Here is a 13,674-nt window from a genome sequence, read left to right on the forward strand (position 1 = left end):
GCTGTGGAGGTCATGTATTTCTAAAAGACGAACATTAAAACATAAAAAATAGTGACGAATTTGAACCTACACATGGTGTGTTTTCTCTCCGTCTGCCGTCTCTATTCTCACATGTTGAGAGATTGTATGTCAGTGACATGGGTGAAATGTAAGAGAGTGTAATCAGACGCAGACACACAAACCCTGTAGGCTACTCAATACTGTTTCTTTAATGCACAACAAGTGCAAGTTTCAGTACGTTTGAGACAATCAAGTCAAACATGTTCCAAATACAGAAACCCAGACTATTTAGGAAACCGGAAACAAAGCCCAACACCTTTATCTAGTGTCATCCCTTCTTCGGTTGACTATTCCCACTACTGTGGTTTATTTGTAGCTGTTGTCAGGCGTCCTGGAGTAACTGTTAATGAGCTTACCCAACAGACCGCGGGCTGCTCCTGTGTGCTTTCTTTAACCAGCTCCTTACATAAGATGCAGTCAAGGGGTCAGAGGTCACGGTAACTGGGATTAGCAAAAGGAGAGCTGGACAGAGCAAAGACGAAGAGCTGTGAGCCGAGGGACACTGGCAGTACTATTTGGTACTTGGCCCTTTAAGGGAAGCAGAATATTCTACTCTTCCGCATAAAAACCAAGCTGTACTATATTCATAAAGATTTTGTACATTTTATTTGTGGGAGTGTTCCATTGTTTTCTATGAGACAATGCACAGGCAGTTTAGTGATATCCCCGCACTTGTGGTCTTGAAATAAAATCCTGAGTCCTCATTGTCTGAGACTGAGACCAGACAGTAAATATACGGTCGATTCCGAGACCTTCAAGAAGTGCTCTCGAGTCCTACAACACGGCAGAGGCCCACCTGAAGGAAACGGTGATGGGATTAATATGCGCAGTTCACTCTGTGTGGCTCAATACCGCCACCTACTGAATAAAGTTACTGAAAGCTACATATTTCGAGCAGTCAATTGTCATCAACATCATCATTAACATATTAGGCAGAAACTCAATTTTATAGCCAGTGCTTCACCCAGAAACCAACGTTGCACTGTGCATGGATAATATTGATCAAATGGAGAGTAGGTTGGGCAGGTGATGTATTGAGTGTATTCATTAATTACATTAAAATGTAATAAAAATCCTGTCAATATCAGGACAAATCCTTTCAGTGTCTGGGTGCCTTTTTCTTGCTGTTGTTTTTGCCTTTTTGCTTGAGCACTACATAATATAATAATGGGGATGTGGACACACAACCTTGTGGCTTTAATGCAGTTCGAACGGACATCCTTATCATTATATCTCATTGGGTTGCTTGTCACAACGGGTTATAACCAACAAAGTTCCGCACAACACGGTACTGAATTCATAGCGGTCCTGTGAATAGAAGCTAGCAAGAAAAACAGGCAATATATCCCTGTGTGCACATTGACATGTGAATAACATACCTTTAACAAACATATCTAACACGTAACCTCTACTTCTATCTGTGCAGCAGAGACTGCTTGTGTCCTCCATGTGTGATTATTGTCGTCCATCCTGTGTGGGTCAAAGCAACACGACCCCCTCAGGGGCTGACAGAGCGACAGCATCACTGTAGGTCATTGGTTGGTGCTGTCGGACATGAGCTGATGTAACCTCACCGCCGCTCTGTCTCCTGTCCGGAGGTTTTCCACCAGAGGACAGGAGACAGATGATAGTTAATTAATCATTTCTGTTGATTTCTGACTCTTCATTTTTATCAAGAGAAATGTAAATACGTTAAAAATGAACAAATATACTAATGGGGGCGACTGTGGCGAAGTGGATAGCAGGGCTGTCCTTCAATCAGAGAATCAGCGGTTCGATCCCAGGCTCAGGCTCCACTAGTCACATGTCGATGTGTCCTTGAGCAAGACACTTACCCCCAAAATGTCCTTCTACACCGTGCCTACGGTGTAGAATTGTGATAGAATCTGAATTGTAAGTTGCTTCTGCTAAATGACTGTAATGTAATGAACGATTGCTATATGAGATAAATGGGAAAATGGACACATAAACCGAAAGACCCATGTTTAAAACATATCGATGAAACGAAGATAAAGCTGATGATCAAAACCAACATGTACAAGGAAATAGCTTTTTCTTTCAAAAAAAGTTTTTCCGCGTTGCAATTTTTCTGTCTATACGCATATATACAGTATGTTTACATGATGTGTGTGTGTATATGTATAACTTTTTAGGACTTATTTCACCTCCCTACATTATCGTAACATGAGACAAAACTAAATCTTGACAGTGAACTACTAAACTATTACATGAGATAAATAAATAAATAAATAACACGAGAGTTTTAGGTGCTCCAGCAAAAGCGATATCTTGTGTGCTTTGCTTCCTCTGGACGTGTGAGCCGAAAGCCAGATTTAAAGCCATAAAGCATCTTCTGTCGCCGCAAAGAAAGCCAAAGCCTCCCTGAACTCTCTGTGTGCCTCCCAGCAGGAGGATCAGCTGAAGAAATCAGCTGCTCTCTGAATACATTGTGAACGAGGCCAAGCTGAAAAGGGGAAATGCAAGCAGAAATCAGTTCCACGGAGAAATTCTGCTCTCACTTTACGTTTGGTTGAGTAGTACGAGACTCTGTTTCACTTGTATCGTTCAACATACGACAGAGAAGTTCTTTTACCTTCTCCAATAACAAAGAGGAAACTAAATCTGACTCCTCCATTTCTTTAAGTGCTTATGAGGATACCTTTGCAAAGAAGACATAAACAGTGACAACAGACCAGCCATGCTCATGAACAAACTCTTAGACTGCCTCTTAAGAAGTCATTGAGCAGGATACGTGTTGGCCATCTAACGACAATCCAACACGGGGAGACAAGGAGCTACCTAGATACACCAAACAGTTATCCACATCCAGAAATTATAATATGCCATAGCTGTACTATACACAAGCTGAATGGATGCCACCTTACTGAATAATTTATACTTTCTTTGTCTGGTCAGATGCTCCGGGACATAAAACAAACAGAATGTTGTATTTCAAATGATATATTATATGTGGTGTGACAGACATGAAATAACCAGATGATCAACTTTTATTGTCTTCCATGTATCACTCACTTGTTTCCTCTCCATACAGGAAAAGGGGGGTTAGGGGTTAGGGGTTAGGGTTTCTCTGGTGGATATACACGTTAGCACTACTCACTTTCACATTTTTAGTTGTTTTGTATTAGTTTCAAATAGATTAATGGCTTCTTTGGTGTAATTGTTTGTGTAACCTCACGTTATTTGTCGTAGTTTTCCGCTTATTGCTGTCTAATTGCATGAACTAGGCAAGCAGCAATCACGTTAAATGGCCCGATGCCAAATTTGAGAGTAATTTGAGCTCCAGAAGTTATGAAACAATCTCTACACAAACTCACAGGAACACAAAGAATAAGGCAAAAAGCACACCGCTAAACTTAATTAGCCGTGTAAAAGAAATATGTTTTGCCAAACAAAAGTCTCTCTGTGCTGAAGGATCTTCCCCTCCAGCGCTGTAGTTTTTATGGGGCGGATAACAAAGAGACACTAAGTGTTCATGGAAGCTGTGCAGTGGTGTCATGACTGGCTCTTAAAGTCACAGACTCGTGGATGTCAGCTGACAACACAAAGAACTACTGAAACACCACAGTACTTCTATATCCAAAAGACATATCAGGCAACAGAAAGATGTTTTTACACTCCATCATGGTGGGAACATTTTGGTTAAGAATGTCACTGTATACATGGATAATGGAGTAAGAGTTAGATCCTTCTTGTTTTCTGCCAATAGATGGCACAATAGCACTATGCACACACACGGCACACACTAAAATACCGAGTCAGCTCATAGTGGATTATAGGTGAACACAAAGCACTTGCATCTGTTGTGTAATTTCTTTCAACCAATGAACATTTCACTGAACATCCAGTGATAACGAAAACTACAGTCAATACGGTAATGCCATTTGTTTGTGAGCACTGTGATCTGATCAGAGAGGTGTGACGGACAATGTCTAACATCATGAAAAACTAAACATGCCACTGAACGACGACGGTGCGTCGGCTCCGATGGTATCGTGGATCAGGAGGTGGCAGTGTTACACACCGGTGAATTAAGCAATTGTCTCTGGGCAGAAAAAGGCTGAACACTGAGAAATGTGGCGAGGGAAGAAAAAAAAAAGGAGCAAAAAGAATGATGTAATCTTTTAAAGGGACATTCCCAAAGATAAATATGGGAGCCGTAGATACGAGGCTGCAGTAGAGCTGAAATGGCCGTGTACAAACACCTAAATGAACGTTTATTTAATTTTTATGATAGTCAAAAATGCTCATCACAATTCCCCAGAGCCCAAAGTGACGTCTTCATATTGCTTGTTTTGTCAGACCTGCAGTCCAAAACACAAAGACATTTACAATCATTTGAAATAGAAAGAAGCGGGAAATCCTCACATTAGAGAAGCCGGGACAAGCTAGTGTTTTTACTTGATAAATTACTTTAACGATTATTATCAAATGGTATCAAAATAGTTGCTGTTTGATCTAATGTCATTTGACTTTAGTTTATAGCGTCTCTTGGAGTATAGAGAGTAATGTTTCAGCTCTTTAATAATTTGTGATCAAGGGTGTGTGTATCTATGACTGCAATAAGGGAATAAATGTAGCTGTTAGCAGGAATGTGATGCGGCTAGAAGTCAATTAAGAGCAACAGGTGAACTATTAATACAAAATATTCAAAAAAGACAGATATGTAGAGGAGTTTTGTGGCACCCGTCTTGAATTCAGTGGCTCATGGCTGTTAGTGTCTTCTGTGTGATGAAGCTAGATGTAGTAGGACACATTAATGCTATAAAGTGCATATCTTAATGGTCAACAAACAAAACAATTAGGGGGAACTGGCCTATGAACTCTCTGGAGGAGTCTCTAAACATACATTTAAGTTTCATGGAATAACTTTGCTGGCAAACAAAATAGCCTGAGGTAAAACACCCTGAGGTATTTTTCAAATAATTGATAATTTTCTGTTTTACATAAAGTAAATTAAGGCTGTGGTGCAAACGTTTTGGCTGTAAAATGGGTAGTATATTACATTTCTTCATATACTTTGATTATATAGCCTCATATAGCCAGTTAAGAACATATTTTATGAGGTCCTTATTATGTGAAAGATATGTATGCAAATTTAAAGTTTTATCAAACACACGGCGCAAAACATTTTGCACTGTGTAAAAGCCGAGGCCTTGGACCGGCTTGTTTGCATATGACCTCAGCTCCAACGCCTTAGGCTAAACAGAAACACCATCCATTATGAGGAGTGGTAAACCAGCTCTCTCCCAAATTACAGTGACTCTGGGCTCCCATTTTACTGATTTAGCGGTTGTGTGGTTCCCCATCTCATGTTACTTACTGTTATAGTGAGATGTACTCACGCAGGCTATCCTCCCCTTATGAAATGGCATTTGTTGGCCATTTAACGGGCATCAAGGAAAGATCCGTGACATTATTTGCCTATTCTACAAAAACACACTTTTTAAAATCATACTGGAGCTAAGTTACACTGATCTAAAATGACCAGTGTCTCACTGTTTCTTCACAAATGCAGCCCCGAGCTTCTCGCCGGAGATTTGACCACATCCTCCGACAAAACACCACCCAGACCAAGAGGCCACTGCGCAAGGTTTGCCAGAGAGCTGGAACATTTCCTGAGCATATGACTACTGTGACTGAACCACCGTCCAATCCCTGTTTAAAGCTGCTGCAAGCGACAGGTCGTTGGTCTCGCTGCAGTATGATGGTGATTGGCAGCCGCGGAGAGGAACCGAGATAACACCCAGGTTATAGAGTTGACCCTGCTTTTAACCTGCTGGCACACCTCCTGTCTTCACCCTCCTCTGCCAAACTCCAGGCAAAACCCTGACAACATTTACCCAGCACCTTGTGCTCCACTCCTCCACGCCAGCCTCTTCAGAGACATCTGAACCTTTTTTTTTTATATTGATCTTTGACCTCTTGGTCTAAAGATAAGTTAACCTCTACTACCGGGGTGCGAAGCTACCAACATGGTCTCTGGTAACACTGTTATGTTAGAGCGCACCAGGAAAACTACGTAAACATGTTTTTTTTCCCTTACTAAACAGTTTGGTTTAACAGTAAAATTATGAGGAGTCGAGACTTGGCGTTTGAGAGAGTCTTATGAAAGGAAGTGTGAATAGCTGCAGAAATATTTCCCCCTCTCTCTCCCTACCTTCCTGCCAGCGCAAGTCAAGGGATTTTCCTTCCCACCATCTCCGGCTGGAACACTATTTCCGGATTATGTCGTTCATTTACTTAGTTCGCAGAGCACTCGGGAATGAGAGGCCATGGAAAACTGAGTGTGGCAATGTGGCTAGAGCGGTAGCGAGGGAAAGACAGAGAAAGGGAGAGAGGTGTGTGTGTGTGTGTGTGTGTGTGCACGTGTGTGTGTGTGTGTGTGTGTGTGTGTGTGTGTGTGTGAGAGAGAGATGGAGAGAGTGCAAGACGGAGCTGCAGAGAGCTGGATCGTCAGAGACAAGCCCAAGCAACGGTCTTTACTAAAATAGCACGAGCAAGAATCTCTGTGGGTAACATAAATTTGAACATGATGAGCGTAATCAAACTGAGACGGGTTAGATATGCGAAATAAACTATCTTCAGGACCATGTGATGTTGAGGATACCTTTGTCTCTCCCGTCCCCCAGAACGTCTAATGTCTCTCCCGTTAAAGCCCGGGTACAGGCTGTTAGTGACCTGTTTACCTGACGGCATGTCCTGTGTTGATAAAAGCTAACCCTGTCTGGCGGGCCTAATTGTCGGAGAAAGGTGGTAATACAAGCTTAAGAGGCCTTTGACCTCTGAGCGGCATGCTCTATCCTCATCAGACGCTCAATCAGGATTGAATCTATTCACTAAGCTCATCTTAGTCTTGACTCCACGGGGGCAACAACACCAAGGGGCATTCGACCCATTCGGCCCCTTTAATAACTATGTTCAGGACCTATTCAAACCATCCACTCTATAGGGGGAAACATGTTGTGAGTCTACACAGACACACACAGAGATGTCACCACAACATTCTGGTGTCCCACACATGCGCCACAGACCATTGTGGTGGGACATAAAAACACAAAGCAGGCTGTTAGTGAGGCTGAGATTATGGACTTTCTTACTCGACTTCCTCGAATTACATTTGGTACAACTTTCCTCATTAAATTGTGCCAGACCCCAATAAAAGACAGATACCTGCCTATTGATTTCTTCTGGTTCTCACCATTATAATAACATCCGATTGCTAAACTATATCTCTTATGAAATACATATATTATTCTTTTTTTTTAATGTTCTATGGGTGTTCTTTCGTTATTTTATATGATTTTGTGTAGTTTGTCTTTTTTCTCTTACATTCAGACTTATTTTAATGACATTGTAGAACTAGTGTAGCCTCTTTTGCCTTAGAAATTGTCAAGACGTAAGCGATGATTATAATTTGGCTGTTATTCTGCAGGACAAACAAACAAAAACAAAGCTGCCTCTGGCATAACAACCGAAAGCAGAGACGACTGCCCCAGGAAGAGAGATGGATGCGAAGCTAACCCAGCTAGGACTCAAGGCTACTTCACCACCCAGCCTACTCCTGGCTAATGTCCGGTAAAAGGAAAATAAGATGGATGAAATAAGCCTTCCCACATCTTCACAGAGACCTGGTTCCATCGTGGTGTCCCGGATCAAGCTGCTATGAATGGGAAGAGACAGAACGCATGACGGGACAAAAGGAGGTATACATCGGTAATGCTTGGTGCTGAAACATTGTCAATGTGGATTGACAATGTCTTCCTGGTGTCAAATCAAAACATTCACTGCTGTTTTTCTTTTGTTTTGTCATGTTACAACTGCATTTTGTCGTGTAAACCTGTGTTGCATAATGACAATAAATTATCCTTGAATCTTTACATTTTATTGGGTCACTACGACAATTTCAGCCCGTGCTCTGCAGTCAGCAGTTTTACAGTCGTCACTCAAATGAGACTCTCTCGTCCTGAGATTGACTGTGTGGTGGAAAGGCAAGTGAAGTGGAAAGATGAAAGTAATTCGTTATGACAACAACTGTAATCAGTATTTTGGAACACAAAGCATTGGTACGAGTTGTATTAATAATGTAAATTAGTGGTGTGTGTGTGGGAGGGAGTTTATGTGGCATAAATCGTGTATTCAGATTGTTGCAGAAGAGATTTCGGGGAACAGTCCAGAGTGACTCTTGATCATTTCGATTGTATTTATTCTGTCCTTTAATGTCAGAGAATGTTTTATTCTTGTGAAACTTTTTCCAAAACTAAGTGAACTATTTTGACTAGACCGGAGGAGGCAAAAAAAAAGGGTCACATACTGGAATCTGATATGGTTTGATTCTTCTGCACGGTAATGTAAATTCAACATAATAGATTAATTTAGTAAAACAAACAATCAAAGACCTACTTTAGTTTGCTGCTGATATAAAGTAGCCTATTGCTATTACCAGAGATAACGGGGACACAAAGTTAAGCTAAACAGATAACGATGTTCTAGAACATACATCTTAACCAATGGCTTTAAAGCACCAAAGTAAATCCCAACGCATGACGCAGAAAATGAGTTAAATTGCTTACGGCTCAAGGTCGTCTCATTTACACAGGTCGCCGTCGCTGCCATTGTTTGTGCAGGAGACGGGTAATCCTAGATTCCTTTGTCCTATCCTCTTATTGTTATGGCTCCTAACGGAGCGCTTAACGCATGCTGAAATAACTTCCTTAAGACCAAAGTAAGCAAATACCACTCAACGTATTTGTATGCGAGTGCATGCGCGTGTGTGTGGAGGCAAAATGGGAAGGGGGTCGACTTGCGTGCGAGACAGGGGTGGTTTGTTCTGTCAGCAAAATGTCAATCTGTCTTTGCAAGGTTATCCCATATGATCTCCCTAAATAAGCAGGGCTTGGTTGTCCATCTGGTTGGCAGTCGAGAGCCCCCCCCCCCCACACCACCACCACCACCCATTTAACACCCACCACTGCAATCCCAGGTCTGGGGGTCTTGCCTTTCTACCTCCCACTGAGAGGATATGAAAAGGCCGACAAAGCTTTCCATTCTCTTCTTTTTACTGTCAGATTTCTGGATCAGTGTAATCCTCAAATGGCTGCAACACGTGCACAGCGGTTTGGTTGCTCCCTAACAACTAACTTGACAACTAAACAATGCAATGGTTTTCACCGAAAAAGGGACACTCAAAAAGAATTTTGCACGTCCAGAAAAGATTCGGACTCCATGCGTCGTGTGTGCACACACACACGCACACACACACACGCTCACATAGCCAGGCAACCAACCAACATCCCCTAAAAAGTCCAAAAAAGCCAGATCCGTCTCCAGTCCAAACTGCCTCGGGCTCCCTTAAGCTATTCAGCGTGTTCAAATGAAAGATGTGTCTTGGAACAGCACAAGCCTCTCGGCAGAGCAGAGACGAGCCTCGTGCACAGATATACACAGCAGCCCTCTGGACAAGTTTGGCACCCACACCAGCAACTGTGGGCCAAAACTCATGTTGCGTGCTAACTCTCTCCCTCCCCCCATCCCCTCATGCTATCCCGCTCTGCAATTATATGCTACGCTCCCACCCAAACATGCAAGAATAGGCCTTCTCAGTCAACAGACAAACCGAGTCATTCTGTCCTCAAACCATGACATCATGACCATTTGACTTCAGCGTGAAATCGAGCTTAATTTAACTTTGTCAGGGGAAAAAAAAAAAATGGTGTATGTTACACTGTCAGAGTGCTGTTCTGGTGTGAACAGTAACTTTATGCAGTTCTGGGAAGGCAAAGCTAATTTATTCTGGAGAATATCACACTCATGAGGAATATGTGACTCATGATATTCTCACACATCGTGTATTTACTGAGATAAATGGTTCGACTAGGCTTGTGCATGAATAGAGCAGGACAATACTGTCAAAGTCAAGTACAGTCATATTCTGAGCACCAATGCCATAACAATATTTTAGGCGTGTGTACCGTTGTATAAACTGTAAAAAGTAAAGTGTCAGCTTTGTGTGTGCCAGACAGAGACATGTAATTAGAGCAGTCACATGAAATCAAATGATCATATAATTTAACTATCACACGGCAACAAAAATTATTCCATGACATCTTGACTTCTGCCACAATGTGGACATTATACTAACATATCTGCCATGTCAATGGCCTCCAGTTTGTGGAAGTTTCACGGGGTTTAGTTGCCTGAGAGGCATCTATCAAACTGCTGACAGCTATTGTGTGAGGCACACCTCATTTTCCAAATCTGCCATGCAACAGAGTCTTCTCCTCTGTCCTTGCAGCTTCGGGAGGGGTTTCTTAATGGTGTGTGTGAGCGCTTTCCGTGAGCGTGCATGTGCATGTATATATATATATGACAGAACCGAACCAATGACAGGCACCCCAGCCCAGCCCAGCCCTCGCAAAACAAAGAGGGCTGGTGGGTTTCACTGCAGCCCCTCTCGCTCTCCCACACGCTCATAAATAACCATACAGAGTCTCTGCCCTGGCCAAAGGGAGAAAAAGGAGAGAAAAGAGCCATTTAGGTAGAACCGCTCCTCTCATGCCTTCCAACTGACCTTTTCCAAGGGTCAATCAGTCCTACCACAACTCCTTACTGTGACCCCCCCCCCCCCCTCCCCTCTCTCTCACTCTCTCTCTCTACTCGCTGACACTAACCTGAATCATCCCAACACTGGCGCTGTGGAGAGAAGCCACTTAGCAGGCTCGGGTCATTGTAATGGAACATTTAAGACCTGGAAGGCATAAAGCCTCACAAGCCTCTCGGTCCCAGAGCATATGAGATGGCAAGCACGGGGTCAGAGGTGAAGGTCACAATATGGGAGGAGGGGAATAAATCCTGTAGCATGGACGACAATGGCTGCGATCCCCAGCTGACAATGATGCCATTGTGGGCCATGGGTTGCTTAGTGTGTCCTGGAGCTCTGCCTAATAGAGTTATAGTGCTGATGTGATAGCTGTGTAGCCGAGGAGAGTAGTGTCCTTTTTATATAAAGGGGGGCAACAGCCGAGGAGCTTTAAAGAGTCCACGGCTTCTCAGTTTTTGCTCTGCATGAAAGCCAGGGATTGTGTGTGTGTGCATTTTTTGTATATATATGTGTGTGAGAGAGAGAGAGCGATGGGTTAAGTTACCAGCTTAACTGCTCTGAGCTTCCAGCCATGAATCCTTCGCTCACTGACACACATCCTCTCTGCAGAGACTCATAGTTGAGTCACAGTTGAAGATGCATCACAGAAGTTGTTCTCATGGTGACGTGCAGGTGGGCACTCTGAATCAGGAATAATGCGGTTTTAGTTTTTGAGCAATTGGGAATTTCAGAATTGAATCAAGCCAAAAATACTGCTTTACATCATAACAATTTCAATATCATTGGGCTTTTGACTGTTGGTCGGACCAAATGAGCAATGTCAAGATGCTACTTTGAGATCTGGGAAACTGTGCTGGAGATTTTTCATTATTTCATTAATTTACAACAAAACGCTTCATCGAAAAGACCAACAGATTATTCAACTGTGAAAATAACACTTTAATCCTTACCTAACAAGGAGTAAAAACAACAGGCAGCGTCCCACTTCCATTCTTCATGGTTGGGCCTTTGTTTGACGCACCAATTAAGCAGAGAGGTGGGGAAAGTTTGTAGAGAGTCAGAGGCTGCTGATACCACAGGATCATAATCCGGAGCATTACTCAGACACTCAGCTGGTAAACGTTATGTGGTGGCATGCCGCGAGTACCTCAGTTGTCACCTCTGTTAGTAAGATTAGACTCTGGCAGAATGGAGTGACAGATGATGAGTGTTGGGTATGACCACCGGGTGCTCCAGGACAGAAACAGCGAGGGAGAGGGCCGGACTTCACATTCAAAGAGGCAGACAGACACTGGAGCATTTGAAAAAAAACAAATGGTATGTCAGTTTTGCCGATGTCTATAGTAACAGTAGCCTCCAATTTGACATCCACCAAACATTGGTTTTTCTGATTTTTTTCCTCTTTTTGGCTTCTCTTTGACCTCTTTAAAAGAACAAGCTATGTTTCCCAGGGCCCAGCTATTTGAAGCTCATAGTTTTGGTCATCCAAAGTTTTCTGTTCCAACTCAAGCCGTTCAGACACTGTCCCCACTTACATTTCCACAATGGCAGGGTCCTGGGGGCCAGACCATAGCCGCCCTAAACTCTGCCCACAGTCGAGTTGCCTCTGGCAGGACTACTGCGTGCTTTGTGTGCTGCTTCTGGCCGGCTATCAGGGAAACCCCACAGTCTCTCCATGGTGGATGTCGAACGCCCTGCCAAAACCATTATGCATGCCTTCAATGGCCGTGAATAGCAGCACACTACAGTACAGAAGACTTGAGAGATGTACAATTCACCCTGGGCTGCAATGCGAGACCACGACACAGATACCAACACTGGTGAACTGAACTAATTCCTGACATTGTTTCTCCGTGTTGTGTCTTTGAGTCTTTTTGTTTTTCCGACAACAAACAAAACAACTCCTGATAAAACGCATCCTAGTTGCAAAACAGTTGATACATAATATTCCTAGTGAACAGAATCTAAACAAGCATTAGTCTAAAAAGCCAGGAGATTATTCCCCTGATTCTACAAATACTGGTTGTTGTGACCTAGGCTGGCTGAGTGAATGACAGCAGGAGGCCTATCATGTACACATTTAACACTCTTAAATATGGGGATTAAAGCACTTTCCAAAATTTCACCAGAGTTCATGAACAACACACTGAACCTCACTGACCTAATAACCTCAAGGACACAAAAAAACAAGTCTGCCATTCTCCTTTACTCTGATATATTTATATTTCTCTTCCTGACTCAGTTGTCCCGAGGACAGAATAGATCACACTTTAAGGCCTTTAACACCAACTCTCCTTAATATTTGCTGCTTTTAACAGTTCCTCTCTAGTCATTCTAAGTCACTTATGAGATCAGTGTCAAAACATAAAGCTAACAGAATTAGAGTCTACATTTAGCACAGAGAAACATCTGTCTATTAATTTGAAACCCGTGCAGCATTTCCCAGCACTCCCACAGTCAAGTGGTATATTGCGATGGTGGATCTCAAGATGAGTCACATCAGCTATAGCAGGCAGCTGGCAGGCTTGCAGTATCAGCCTATCCCGTTAATCTCACGATTAGCTTTCACTGATCCCATCAGGACTGCCTGGATCTGGGGTGCAAAGCCGAAAGGTTTATCCTGCAAGTCGTGCCCTCCCGTACCCTGGTCACTACACGCACACAACACGAATGTGGGCGCACATACAAACGCTCAGCAAACCCCAAATATTTCCACGTTTTTCTAATACTAATGATGGATTAGGCGGCATATTCCAAACACAAGGCCCAGAGACAGGAGCTTGTCCTGCCTCACTGTCACTGACACGTCTGTTGGAGCCCCAATGCCGTTGTGTTTCAAGAGGATGGTGGTAGTGAAATGTGTCACGGAGTTCAGACCAAGAAGTTAAAGGGGCAAATCCTGTGCTCTTCTGACACCAGAGTTGGGTGGGGGAAAGTGACATGTCGTGACAGGCCTCAAAGGCTCAAAGTAGGAACACATGTAAAACACACAAGCA

Source organism: Anarrhichthys ocellatus, unplaced genomic scaffold, assembly GCF_004355925.1.
Source record: "Anarrhichthys ocellatus isolate YVR2014 unplaced genomic scaffold, GSC_Weel_1.0 scaffold15, whole genome shotgun sequence".
Lineage (NCBI taxonomy): Eukaryota > Metazoa > Chordata > Actinopteri > Perciformes > Anarhichadidae > Anarrhichthys > Anarrhichthys ocellatus.